Raw genomic sequence first — 13,672 nt, 5'->3', positions numbered from 1 at the left:
AAGTTAAGAATCACAACGTCGTGCCAAGGTTGTCACTCAGTAAACGCTATTTTATGATCCATTCGTGCCACTTCCCCGACAACAAGCTCAGATGTTCCAAGGATGAGCAAAGTCCGTTTTGAAATCAGCCATCAGCATCTCCATGGCGACAATGCGGCACTGCCATTGCACAACACACACATGGAAGGTGAACAATATATGTGTGTGTGTGTGTGTGTGTGTGTGTGTGTGTGTGTGTGTGTGTGTGTGTGTGTGTGTGTGTGTGTGTGTGTGTGTGTGTGTTTTTTTGTGAGACAATGACCTCTGTGTTGTATCACCTCAGATCGCGTTTCCGTCAAGCCTTTCCTCTCTTCCCAAGTTTCATCTTACGTCTGGCTCCAGCCTGGTCTCCGTCGCACTGAGCATCCGTCACCTGATCGCACAATGACAGGAAAGAGCGCCACATCGGGCCCCCAATGAACCCACCCACCGCACTTAATCAAAACTATGCCGGAGGGGCCTCATCGGGGTCAGGAGCACGCCTGACACGGACCCCCCTCCTCCACTAAAGTAGCCTTTTATCAATGAGGTCACTCATTGAGAGGTTCAAGATAGAGATGAGACAATGTTGGCGTTGGATGAGCGGTTCTCAAAATGGAGGAGGTCATTTTATTTTGACATGACGTCGGGAGTCTTGAATGTGTCAACGACGAAAAAGTCGTATACAATTCTTCAATATGGTGTTTAAATAAATGCCTTTTTAAAGATAAGCTGTGTGGGCAAATGTAAATAAATAAAATACATTCAAACATATAAATAAAGATATAGACGTATTTCCAATCGGTCAGTAGTGAAGTTGTTTTTACTTATTAAAATAAATAAATACGCAAATAAATAAATAGATACATTAATATATAGATAAATTTATAACTAAAGATGAAAGAAAAAAGAAAGAAAGAAAGAAAGAAAGAAAGAAAGAAAGAAAGAAAGAAAGAAAGAAAGAAAGAAAGAAAGAAAGAAAGAAAGAAAGAAAGAAAGAAAGGAGTTTTGTTGAAACTTGCATTCCTTGTCATTAAATGTTCAGACAAAAAGTATTATTATTATTAATACTAGTACTAATAGTTATTATTATTATTATTATTATTATTATTATTATTATTATTACTATTAATAACAATACTAATAATAGTAATAAGAATACTAATAAGAATAAGAGGAAGAAGAAGAAGAGGTCCAGAGCTATAACGGATGATTTTTATTTTGTTTCTTTCTATTAAAGGGGTCAAGAAGGTCAAAACGCAATATTCTGATAAGCATTGTGTTTGTGGATTACAAACTAACTTATTTAGTGCCATTGACGGCTAAAGAAGTCAAAACTTCCAGTTTGTTTATGAGCAGCCAATATTGCGGATTACATTTTGTGAGACAAAATGTCAGGATCAACGGCTTCCTGTATATGGCGGTGTCCAGACCAGCACAGCTTTTGTGTAGAAGATAAAGAATAAGACAGAATGTCCACTTGTCACTTTGATAATCAGCGAGAGAAATGCCAACATGCTGGAAGTCGGACAAGTTTCGGCCTCTTATATTCAAAAACAACACAACTCACAATTGAAATTTACCCATTGTTGTCACACAAAGGAAAGAGCGCTACTAATCGCCGAGATGGCAAGCGTCAAACATCCCTTGAAAGGCATGAAACCGGTCCCAACAAGGAAGCCGCTGCTTCTTCCGTTTCTGAAATGAGAACCAACATTTTCTATTTTTACGCACACCAACACGCTGCCAGCTGCGCACTGGGAAACTTCCTCTGTGTGTGTGGTGGTCAATATTTTCCATTGTTAGCGGAGGACACGCACATGAATTCCCACCCACGTGTAATAGACGTCGCCATGCGCCCATTCCCGACTATTTTGGTCTTTTCCAACGAGGAGGAACACTTGTCGTGACATCACACACACACACATGAGAGCCTCTTTGCCGGATAGCTCATGTGGCGAATTATTACAGAATGAATGATGCGCGAGTGTTCCTGCGTGTGGACTTTGTTTCGTGAGCAGGAAGGCGCACTTAAGCGATCCCCCGCCCCCCCGCCTCGATGCGGAGGATCCATTCCACACACAAAAGGCGTAGAGGCGGAAAGAGAGGCGGGTGATGACAGCGGAAGGAGAGAAGAAATGTGGCGGGGAGAGAGCTGAACAAAGAGAGGATGAGAGGCAGGAAACAGGAAGTGTGCTGGGAGGAAATGGGAAAATGTGTTGAGGGAGCAGATACTTTGTTGGAGTGACGTATGGCATTCCTGCTGGGATGGGGGTGCACTGGATGAATGGCGGGCTGGTCGCCACTGCACTATGATCAAAATAATCATCGAATACATCTTTGAAAAAGCTCACACACTAAAACGAAGCTACAGACTTTCTGCATGATAAATATATCATCATCGACCTTATGAGCTTAATTGGTTCCCAGGAAGTGTGTGTAAGGCGAAAAGTGTGTATTCCAAACATTAATTTCCTATAGGAAACAATTAAATGAGAATAATCCGTTCCCAGGTCCCCATAAAACATAATTTTGTCACGGTTTGCGAGGTGCTGATGGCTGGTGCGGATCCCAAAAAGCAGGCAGGAGGCAGCAGGAGTTTGTCTTTGACAAATTGTATTAAATTAAAGTCAGCAGGAACAAAATGTAAAACATCAAAATCATCTGAATGGAAAAAATACAGCCTCGAGCCTCGTCGAGTTTGAATTGCGTCACTCGACGAGCCGTAACGTCCACGTAAACGTTCGGCCGAGACCTCCTTCCAGGTGGCCGTCCAGGGTGACACTGGGTGACTGGCAGTGCACGCCCACGTCACGTTCAAACTCGACGAGGCTCGGGCTAACGTGGACGTAGCATTGCCAGGCACAGGGTGGAAATGAGCCGGGTCCGATGTACCTGCGGGATCCGATTGTTGGTCGGTTCATTCTGTCATGATCTGGTTGGCGACCAACGGGGGGCGCTGTCGGCCCCGCCTGCACCTGCACAGGTGCTGGTCGTCCCGATCAGATTGGCGACCAACGGGTAGCGACGTCAGCCCTGCCTGCAGCCTCGCAGGTGCTGGTCGTTTAATCACTGACACTTAAAAGGACACCCGGCACGACCATCCGGTGTCGGTTCATTGTTTGCTGCTTGTTTGCTGCATGCACTGTGTACGTGTTTGTTTAACCTTGGCGGACTTTTACTTTTGGTCTTCTTTTGCTACTTTGTATTTTTTCCATTCAGATGATTTTGATGTTTTACATTTTGTTCCTGCTGACTTTAATTTAATACAATTGGTCAAAGACAACCTCCTGCTGCCTCCTGCCTGCTTTTTGGGATCCGCACCAGCCATCACCACCTCGCAAACCGTGACAAATTTCCTACTAAATAAGCCTTAAAACTACACAAAACAGACCTTATTTTATGGATAAAAAATATGATCTGATATTGTAATTAAAGGAATAAACTGTACTGAATAATAAAGTCGTTTTATTTACCTTTGTGATGGTCGTTGATGGCTTGATGGAATGGAGTGGAAGGACGTGGGTGGGAAAGTCACATTCCATAAGGACTGTCGGAAGGAGGGTGAGCCTGTCTTTCATAGGCTTATGCCCAGGGACGGACTTTTCTTCCTGTGTAATGAAAGTCTGGTTAGGCATCTTTTTCCAAAAAAGGCCGGTTTCATCATCATTAAACACTTGATGAGGAACGTCATCAAGTGTCTCAAGGAGCTCTGGGTTGTACATCTTGGAAGTTGTGATATTGCAACAGCGACAGATGCAGGCAGACACACTAGAAACGTCATTAATAGCTGTTTCCCTTGCTTGTCTTTTCTCTTCAAATTGTATAGATGGCTTATGCGGGTTATTTGTGGAGCCTGATTGATGGTATATTTTAACCTTGCAGTCTACACTTTGCCTTTGAATTATCAATAAAATTGAAACGTCGAAAATTCACTGTGTTTTCTATCCATTTCTCACCTTTTCACTTTTGTTTTTTCTTTGTAGTGCTATCAAGCTCTGTCGTCTGCCTTTCCTGTTTCATGTGCTCACAGCGTGCTTCTGTTTCTGTAACCCTTCCTCCTTCTGCTCAATGCTGCGTGTGTCTGTAATTCTCCCTCCCTCCTCTACCACAGATCTTGACCAATCACGTTTTAACCGAAGACTGGGGGCGGGGGAATAGAGGACAAAAAAATGTCGGCTGCCATTTCCAGCTCCTTGTAAGGAGCTGGCTCTCTTCGTTCACTTCAGACATCCAGCTCCAAGAACCGGCTCATTCGCGAACGACACATCACTCGTTCTGGCGCTCCGTGTGTAGTTTGTATGCCAAGATTATATTCTTGTGAATTTAACGTTCGTAAGGCGAAACGTTCGTTAGTTAAAGCATTCGTAAACCGAGGTATCACTGTACATGTTTGAGCCAAAATAATATATTGGTTTAGCACTAAGTCACCATAGGGCTTTTTCACACCACAATGGGGCACTGTAAAATGCATCCATGGCAGCCCGAAGCTTATGGTAACGCAGATATAAATTTTTATTCAGTTTTTAATTCCTCCATTCCATTTTTCTGCCTTAGTCTGAATGACCTGCAGGAACTTGCGGTTCGCAATAAGGCACTCTAAATAAACTACACATTAGGATGTCTGAAGTGTAGATGCATTTTGTTAGAGAGAGAGAGAGAGAGAGAGAGAGAGAGAGAGAGAGAGAGAGAGAGAGAGAGAGAGAGAGAGAGAGAGAGAGAGAGAGAGAGAGAGAGAGAGAAAGATAGCTACTAAGCTACCTACTTACCTACCTGCTTAGCTACATACCTATAGCTAAATACCTGTATGGATATATATATATATAGCCAGCCAGCCAGACAGACAGACAGACAGACAGACAGACAGATAGATAGATAGATAGATAGATAGATAGATAGATAGATAGATAGATAGATAGATAGATAGATAGATAGATAGATAGATAGATAGATAGATAGATAGATAGATAGATAGATAGATAGATAGATAGATAGATAGATAGATAGATAGTGGAAAGACCAACACCTGCACAGGTGTTGGTCATTCCAAACAGTGGCAGTTAAAAAGACTCCCGGGACGACCAGTCGTTGTCGGGTTATTGTATGTGTTTGCTTCACCCTGTCAGATTTTATTCCTGCTAACTTTATTTTAATACAATTTGTCAAATACACCCTGCTGCTCCCTCCTGCCTTCTTTTTTGGGATCCACCACCTGGCAAACGGTGACACAGCATGAGAAGCACTGCAAGCACCAGCAACAAGTGACCAATCAGACCGCGATAATCTGACCAAAAAATATACAGTATATATCTATATTTATGTTTCTTTCTCCGCTTTGCCTCGCGGCTGTAACTCTTCTCTGCATATACTATAAAATTATGAACGTCGTTAGCCCAGGGTGCTATTCATACAAATAATTAGATGGCGCTGACACTGATTGCAGCTCTGAAGATTTCAGTTTATGATGTCACAAAAGTTTAAAGGCAGAGTTCAGCGGGGGTACACGTGAAGGTGTGAAGTCAATAGGGAGGTTACGGGCTTGGCTGCGGGGTACCGAAAAGGGTGGAGGGCTGGGGTTGCGATGCTCTAACATTCTCACACATAAACACACGAGATAAAGACAAAGAAAACACACGCACCCACAAACACACAGAAGCAGCTTGTAGAGAGAGCACACAACATCGCATTAAATATTCAGTGAGTTTTTCCAGCATCTGCCCTTTCCCCGTTCACACGTGTTGAAGTGTAAAAAGAAAATTGTGGGGGAGCGATGGGAAGACAGCAAGGGGTGGGAGGGATGTGGCTGAGTAGGAGTCAATGAGGGCAAATGAGCATAAGTGAGTGATCTTAAAAAATTATTAAGTGAGAGTGTGAGAGAGAGAGAGAGAGAGAGAGAGAGAGAGAGAGAGAGAGAGAGAGAGAGAGACAGAGAGAGAGAGAGAGAGAGAGAGAGAGAGAGAGAGAGAGAGAGAGAGAGAGAGAGAGAGAGAGAGAGAGAGAGAGAGAGAGAGACAGGGAGAGCGCAAACCCAGCTGACTGCGTTCCAAGCTACTCCCCTTAGCAACAGCCCCAGTTCAGCCTGTATCCCATTGGCCCAACAGCAGCATGCATCACAATCCCATGCATGGACGCAGCCAATCGGCGGCCACCATGCAATTCCGCATTTTGGGTTTCATCGGCATGGCAACACAAGCCTGCACTTGACCGTGAATGTGGCGCGCTCCAAAACTGAATTTAACTCCTTCACTGCCAGATGTGCAAAAATTTGTCAATTCCAGTGCCAGGGCTTTTGTAATTGTCACTCATATTCCAGGACCCACAGAATATTGAGTTTTAGGACGACATAAACATTCAATGCAGTGTAAGAAACCTTGGACTCTCTTCTTTCATTAGAAAAAAACGAGTTAATTCCTAAATTTATGGGTCTGGAGTTATAGGAGCTTGAAATGAGGGCGGCTGTCCAAAATACAATGCAATACATACAGTAGCTAGCTTTCTAGATATTCTGGGTTGAGTGAACGCTGGCGCGTGTGGCTGCCGCTGCTCACCCACAGAAAAACGTATCATGTGACTGTGAAGTGACCTTGAGAGTTTTGAAAGGCGCTTATAAATGAAATGTATTATTATTATTATTATTATTATTATTATTATTGGTTTATATAGCGCTTTAACAACAGAAGATGGAACAAAGCGCTAACAAGGAAAAAAGGGAAATGCTGTCCCCTTGTGGTAGGGAAAAAACACAGCCATAGGTCTGGTCAGTGCTTTATCGGCACCCAAACAAGAAAAAAAGCAAAACCAAAACAAATTCGGGAATGCCACTCTGCGTCATATTTTCAATTCCCGAATAAATTAGTGAATGGCAGTGAATGAGTTAAAGATATTTGCAATGTTTTAAAACAATGTTGTGTTTGTAAAAATGGTGCACTCATGCCTTGTTGTAAAATTCAGGAGCGATGCTGAATCTTTTGTGTAATATCCACGATTTAAAAAAAAACATTCATTCACAAATGGTGAAGTGAGACTACAATCAATCCTTGCTAGGCATTTTAAAAATGCACATTCCCACATTTAACATCACATTGAAGGGAAAAGCTGAAGAGGATAGCAAGACTGATAACATGTTTTTTCCTTTGTGTTTTTCAAATGTTGTTGAACACTATTTGTTTTTCCAAATTAATCCCAGAGACCTAAAATAAGGTTTTATCAAATAAAAAAATGTGACAACTACTTCACAGTTATTTTTCTTTTTTCACAGTGACAATTTTTATTTCTTAAATTCACATGGTGTAGATCAGCAAACTGTATATTCTTTCATGCAGTACCAGCCAAACATCTGTGGAATCACACACACACTTGAATCTGATATTAAACATGCTAGCAACAGTATTTCACACTTATGTTAGCTTAGCAATTAGCATGTATCTCAATCTTTTGTCAACATTCATGAGTGAGAACGAAACTTCTTGGAAATGTAGCTTCCTTGGCGCCATGGGGGCGATGATTCATGACTTGTGAATGATACAGCAATAATTTTAGGTGTCACCCAAACCTTGTTGCTAGCTAGCTGCCGCGGCGTAAGTAGCACAATTTTCCCCCAACCGCCAGCCACCGGCAGTCACTGACGGCGGGAAGCGGTGAAGCTTTTTGTGGACATCTAAGCATTTGAATCTCAGTTTTTCTGGTCGATGTGTTGTGATAAGGCTCAAAATGCTAATTCTGATTCCCAAAGGGTAATGTGAAACCGCTTATTTCAAGCCATGACTATCATAATGTCAGAGAGGGCATTGCCTGTACATGTTTGCATGTCTATATACCAAGAAGGGATAATTAATAACAACAGCAACGCTTCCCCTTTGGATTTGGTGATAAGCCATGTAAGTATACCAAACCAGCAGCAATTAGCTAGCTAATTACCCCGGGGCCTAATTACAGTCCGCATCCACAAAGCCAATGGGGATGGAAAGTAACGGGGGTGTGTCTGTACGCAAGCCTGTGTTTACCTAAGTGATCAACCCATTAAGCGTAGCGGCGGGTAAAGGTCAGCACCTCGCAGGAGATAGCAGAGACGCGTGAGCGCTGACATTTTGGCGACGGTGTGGACTGACGGTTTACCCACAATGCCTCTCTGTGACAGTTGAAGCTGCAAATTTAATCATGTGGCTCGATTTCAACATCAGTAGGAGTCCCGTGTGCATGTGTGTGTGTGTGCGGCTAATGGCGTTAGCCGTGATAACAGACAAACATAACAGGGGTGGCTTTCCAGGAATATTTTCTCCAATGGCTCGTGTGAGTCAAAGTCACGCAGACGCAGTTATCCACAGATTTTTAAAAAATGCATGTGAAGGGCTCCGCGGAGGGCAAATCCATAATTCATGCTCTCATTCGGAGATGAGTGTATCAACGTTGCCACATCAATATGACGCTAGCGGGCCACAACATTAGGTACACATGCATTGTCAAACGCATTCCATCATGTGTGCTGAGAGAACTCATTGGGCGTGGTGGTGGTGGTGGTGGTGGGGGGGGGGGTATCCAAATTATATTTGAGGGGTCAGAAATATTACCGGTGTCTATTTCCTTCTTGACAGGTGAATTATTTTGCCATTTGATGTCAGAAGGGACATAGACGTACCCACATTGTGGAAATTTTTTGCCTCTTGGTGAATAATGTTTTTTTAATATATTTATTTATGTATGTATTTAGTTATTTGTGTATTTATTCATTTATTTGTGTATGTATTCACTTAGTTGTCTTGATATTTATTTATTTGGTTGGTTATTTCGTTTGTTTAATTTTCGATGAAAAGGTTTCTTCGGCCGTCATCTGTACTTCTTTGAAGGTGTCGGACGTTTCGCGTCTTATCCAAGAAACTTCATCAGCAAACTAAAGTCTTACTGGTAGTTAGTTTGCTGACGAAGTTACTTGGATAAGAAGCGAAACGTCCGACACCTTCAAAGAAGTACAGATGACGGCTGAAGAAACCTTTTCATCAATGGACCACTCCTGTACGACTGAGAGTTTATTTATGTTTATGTATGTATTTATTTACTTGTTTGTTTATCTATTTATTTATGTGTTTTTTCATGTATTTGTGTATTTTTTACTTGTTTATTTATCTATGTATTTATGTATTTGTAATTTATTTGTGTATTTATTCATTCATGTATATATTTATTCATTCATTTTGTGTATTTATTTATTTATATCTGTTTATCTTTTATGTTTCTTCATTTGTTCATGTATTCATTTATTCGTTCATTTTTTTTTTTACGTATTCATTTGTTTATTTATTTATTTGTTTGTTATGATGTAAACAAGTGTGTTACCAGCAGGCGTCATATTTGCTTTTTCCAAAATGTTCTTACAATGTCAAACGGCATGAACACAATCAATGATGGTCCCTGACGAGAACGAAATTGTATCATGTCTTATTTTGAAAATCCGATCAATGACATCATTGGTCATTGGGCACATTCATGTCACAACTGATTTGACATGAACTGTAAAATATCTGCCGATACGAGCTGTTTGAGATGTACTTTCTGTTATCTTAAATCAATTTAAAATAATTAGATTAGCCTTTTAATCTTGAGGCAATGCAATGACTGCAGAGCAATGGTAGCGGCAGTGATATGTACCTCAGCCTCATACAAGTTATGGAACCTTATGAAATACTCAATGCAAGCAATAACTTTGAGTCAAAATCTGCTTGTTTTGGGTCTATTTGAAATGTACCAACAAATGACGTAATGTCCCCTGGCATCGTTTCCACGATGGTGTCAAAGTCAAGGCCTGGGTGTCAAATTTGGCCCTCCACATTATTTTATTCGGCCCACGAAAGCAAATCAAGCACGTGAAGTGCCATGATGCTTGCTAAAGTCCGAACCAAAATTTCTAATTGTCATGTGTAAACCACAATAACACATTATTATTCTTGACTTCAGATTTGAAAACTAGTTATTCATTAATTTGTTGTGCATTCTGTATGCAATGTGTGGAGGAGATGAAACATTCTAATAGTTTCTCAAATTCTCGAGAGGAAGCCGTGACTACAATATGGCTAACGGCAAAAAAATGCATTTGACATTCCTGGTATACACAATGAAAGAGGCGCGCGAAGCTAAAGCTCAACATGCAAATACAAAGAAAAAGGATCCATCTCGGATAGCTGTCCCTCCTCACACCGCTCTTCTCCCTTCGCCGGCCTCTTCACACAAAGGTGGTGATGATGGTGGTGGTGGGTAGGGGGGGTGAGTTGGGGGAGGTAAGCGCAAAAAGCATTCTTGCCTGAGGGAGAGGCAGCGGGATGAAGGGGGGTAGATGGAGGGTAACACACTGGTCATAAGAAGGGTGAAGCATGCTGGGGGAGTCAAATTTGAGGAGGCAGATAGCTAACGAATGACGAGCTGAGATGGAAATGTGAGCTGCGTTGATTTGTCTTGATCTTTTGGACTCTGTGTGTGACAAAGTCTTCCAAATATGCCATAAAATAAATTCTGGGACCATTTGTATGGAAAATTCAGGTTTGAAGACCACCTTCATGACACACACATTGCTGTAGATGGCGGTGTTGTATCACTTTGGATTTGAGATCAGTACAGCTTTTGCGTAGAAGATAAAGACCTGGGGGCAAATTCCAACTCGTCGAGTCAATTGTAAGGGACTAAAATGTTGACGTGTTGAAAGTGGGACGAATGTAGGCCACTCACACTCAAACTGTATGAAGATATTGATATAAAAAGACTATTTGGTGACAACACACACACACAAACCCAACCCGCTTCTGCTGTCGGCAACGTTACACAAGCCTCCAGGCGGGGGAGCTTCATTCATAGCCTCTTCCAGGTTTGTATTTTCATGTTCTTTGCGAGTGAACAGGACTGCTTTCACAAAGCACTCAAAGGGGGTGATGGATGATGTAAGCCACGCCTCCTCTCCTTATGCGGAGGATGACAGGAGCAGAATGAGGATGAAGGGGAGGAGGCGGGCACACACCCAGTTCATTCTCTTCCTTCACCCACTGCTTCCTGACCCCCCCCCCCCCCCCCCCCCCGTCCACACACACACACACACACATGTGCCTCCAACCTGACTCAGCTGCTCCTCGCTCAAACTACTCACAAAATCATTAAGGCAACAAAAGCATTCATGATTGAATCATTTTACTCTTCAGCACCTTACATTTTTGTGCACCGTAATGACATTATAAATATGTAATAAAAGGACAACTCACCAACACCAATCAGGCTTGTCATTCACGACGAGTTGGCGGCAGCGAAATCCTGAAAATACGACGATTTGGATTATTGAATCAAATGAACAGTTTACCGAATAACATTGTCAACATAAACTTAAGCCGGTCTGAATCCGTCTCCATCTAGTGGCCAATATTATGGTATACAGTTCACACAAAACACACACACACACACACACACACACACACACACACACACACACACACACACACACACACACACACACACACACACACACACACACACATTTCCTCATCCTACACACTGGCTGAGCGTCGGCAAATAATATATGGTTTTTAACATTTTTATTAATCTTTTGTATTTAGGATCTAAGGGTGAGTAGTTTTACTTTATTTGAATGTTACTGTGCCGATGACCATTTTATATTTGAGTTCCCGGTATATAGTTTGTGCTTCTGGGTTGAGTGAACGCTGGCGTCTGGCTGCCGCTGCTGAAACAGAAAAACTTATTCCGTGATTATAAAATGTCCATGAGAGTTTTGAAATACGCTTATAAATGAAATATATTATTATATTATAATTAAATTTGATGTACGTCATTCGGAGTTAAACGCGTTTTGTCCTCACGTTGTTGTGAAGTCAGCTCACCAGTTTTTTTTCGGTCCCGTGGCGTCCTCCAGTGGCCAACAAGTCGAAATGCAGCAGGGTCGACGCGCAGGGGGGTGGAGACAAGCAACTGCATCCATTCCCGAGGAAGAACATTCATACGCTCTTCCTGGAAATCGCAGAGAACGCGCCACAACTTCACCACATGACATTTCGTGACGAGAAAAAATACTACGAGCCACCTCCCCTCTCTACAATATAAAACGCCATCACCCGAAAAAGCCACGATCCAATCTCACAGAAATTGCCCATCCGTGCGTCCTTCGCAGCGCGGGCGCGCTTGATTTATTCCAACGTCGATTGCGACATCTCACCTTCCCGTCAACTATTCCCAGTGTGGCATCAGCACCATCGAGTGCGTCAAAGTTAACATGGCTGCGAAGTGGTTCCGAGCATACGCACACGTTCATTCACACGCTGCTCGTGAGTTTCACGTCCAAAAAAGGCCCGTGACGATGTCACGGCGTGTTATAAAAGCCAAAGGAAAAAAAAAATGCTTTCGAATAGATTTTTCTCACCTGGTGGTAGTTTGAATGGAAAATGCTCATCGCCCCTCCAGGCCGCGGATGACGCAGAACAAGTGGCGATATGCACATCCTTAACGCGTCGAGGTGCAAACATACGCAGGCAAGGGAAGGTGTCGGCCCATGGGCAAGGCATGATCCGCAATTCGCTTTCGTCTCCCCTCGATTCGAGGCACCATCGGCTCGAAAAAATCGGCGGCTCGAAGAGAATCTCAGGCGGACGTGTTTGACGGAACCAGCGATCGAATCCGTTCGGGGACATTTTCATACAGGAAGATCCACGCAGGCGGTCGGTAAAAAAAAAAGACATTGCGCAGTTTTATTTTTCCAGTGACACGCAGAAGCCGTCTTTTCTTGCATGCCCGCCAAAGGCCCTTTCCCTCCCTTTTCCCCCTCGTCCTCCTCCCTTCCTCTCCTTTCTCTCTTCCCTCATGCAGGTTTATTTTCGGTGGAACTGCCTCGGACATTAAGCCCCCGCCTCCACAGTCACATACTGTAACTAAAAAAACTTGCCAAAATGTCTTGACGCCAAAGAGGACCCCTTTCTCCACTTCCGGAATCAAACGTTCGAAGATGCGTCCTTGTCTTATTTTCCTAAATGTGTATGAAATCAGCAGGCACCCTTAAACGTGATTGACGTCAAAAGCGTTTTACAGGCTGATAATCGACCCCGCGTTATTTGGGAGATGTCTCCAGCGTTAATCATCGAATTTATCGATCAGAGGGAATGCTAGCAAGAGGTTTTGCACAATGTTAGTGCGGCTCAGTGTACCAACATTTTAGTTTGAGAGAGCGGACACCCAACAGAATTAAAGTATTTTTTTCATTTACAACTCGAAATATGTATCCTATACTTTTACTTCATGTTAGCTACTGTGTATTATTTGAAGGCCGTTTTTTTGTGTTATTTAACGTTTTACACCATTACATTTGCACGTTGTGTTTTTATTTAACTTTGATGTGGAGTATTTCATAGAATCCTTAATTTTATTTCTCGTATAGGACCTTACTTGACTGCATTTTTTTATTAAAATGGAAGTCAAGTGAGTACTGCTGAGATACTAAATTGATCACAATTTGACCATTCAAAATTGATTCTAGTTAAAAAAAAAACAATTATCATAAAAAAACTATATATAAATATCATATAAATCGATGTTAATATTTTATTTGCCCCTCCCACTATTCTAAAAAAAAGAAAAACAACATTCTGATGAAAATTGCATTTGAATTATGAATTGCACA

General features: G+C 42.2%; 1 protein-coding gene across 1 annotated transcript in view; it reads right to left on the bottom strand.

Moving 5' to 3' along the window:
• LOC148902146 (uncharacterized) overlaps positions 1–13,117 on the bottom strand; it is a 72,452-nt gene extending 59,335 nt beyond the window's left edge. Inside the window, 3 exon segments of the mRNA XM_088990470.1 lie at positions 11,256–11,304; positions 11,886–12,012; positions 12,422–13,117. The gene's annotated coding sequence lies outside the window, so the exon portion shown is untranslated.
• Between the last annotated feature and the right edge of the window lie 555 nt (positions 13,118–13,672).

The sequence above is a fragment of the Hippocampus bargibanti genome, linkage group LG02, assembly GCF_051943395.1.
Source record: "Hippocampus bargibanti isolate YZ-2025 linkage group LG02, ASM5194339v1, whole genome shotgun sequence".
In the NCBI taxonomy this organism is placed as follows: Eukaryota; Metazoa; Chordata; class Actinopteri; order Syngnathiformes; family Syngnathidae; genus Hippocampus; species Hippocampus bargibanti.
Note: the sequence above shows the minus strand (reverse complement) of the source record. Positions and strands in the feature narration are given on the sequence as shown.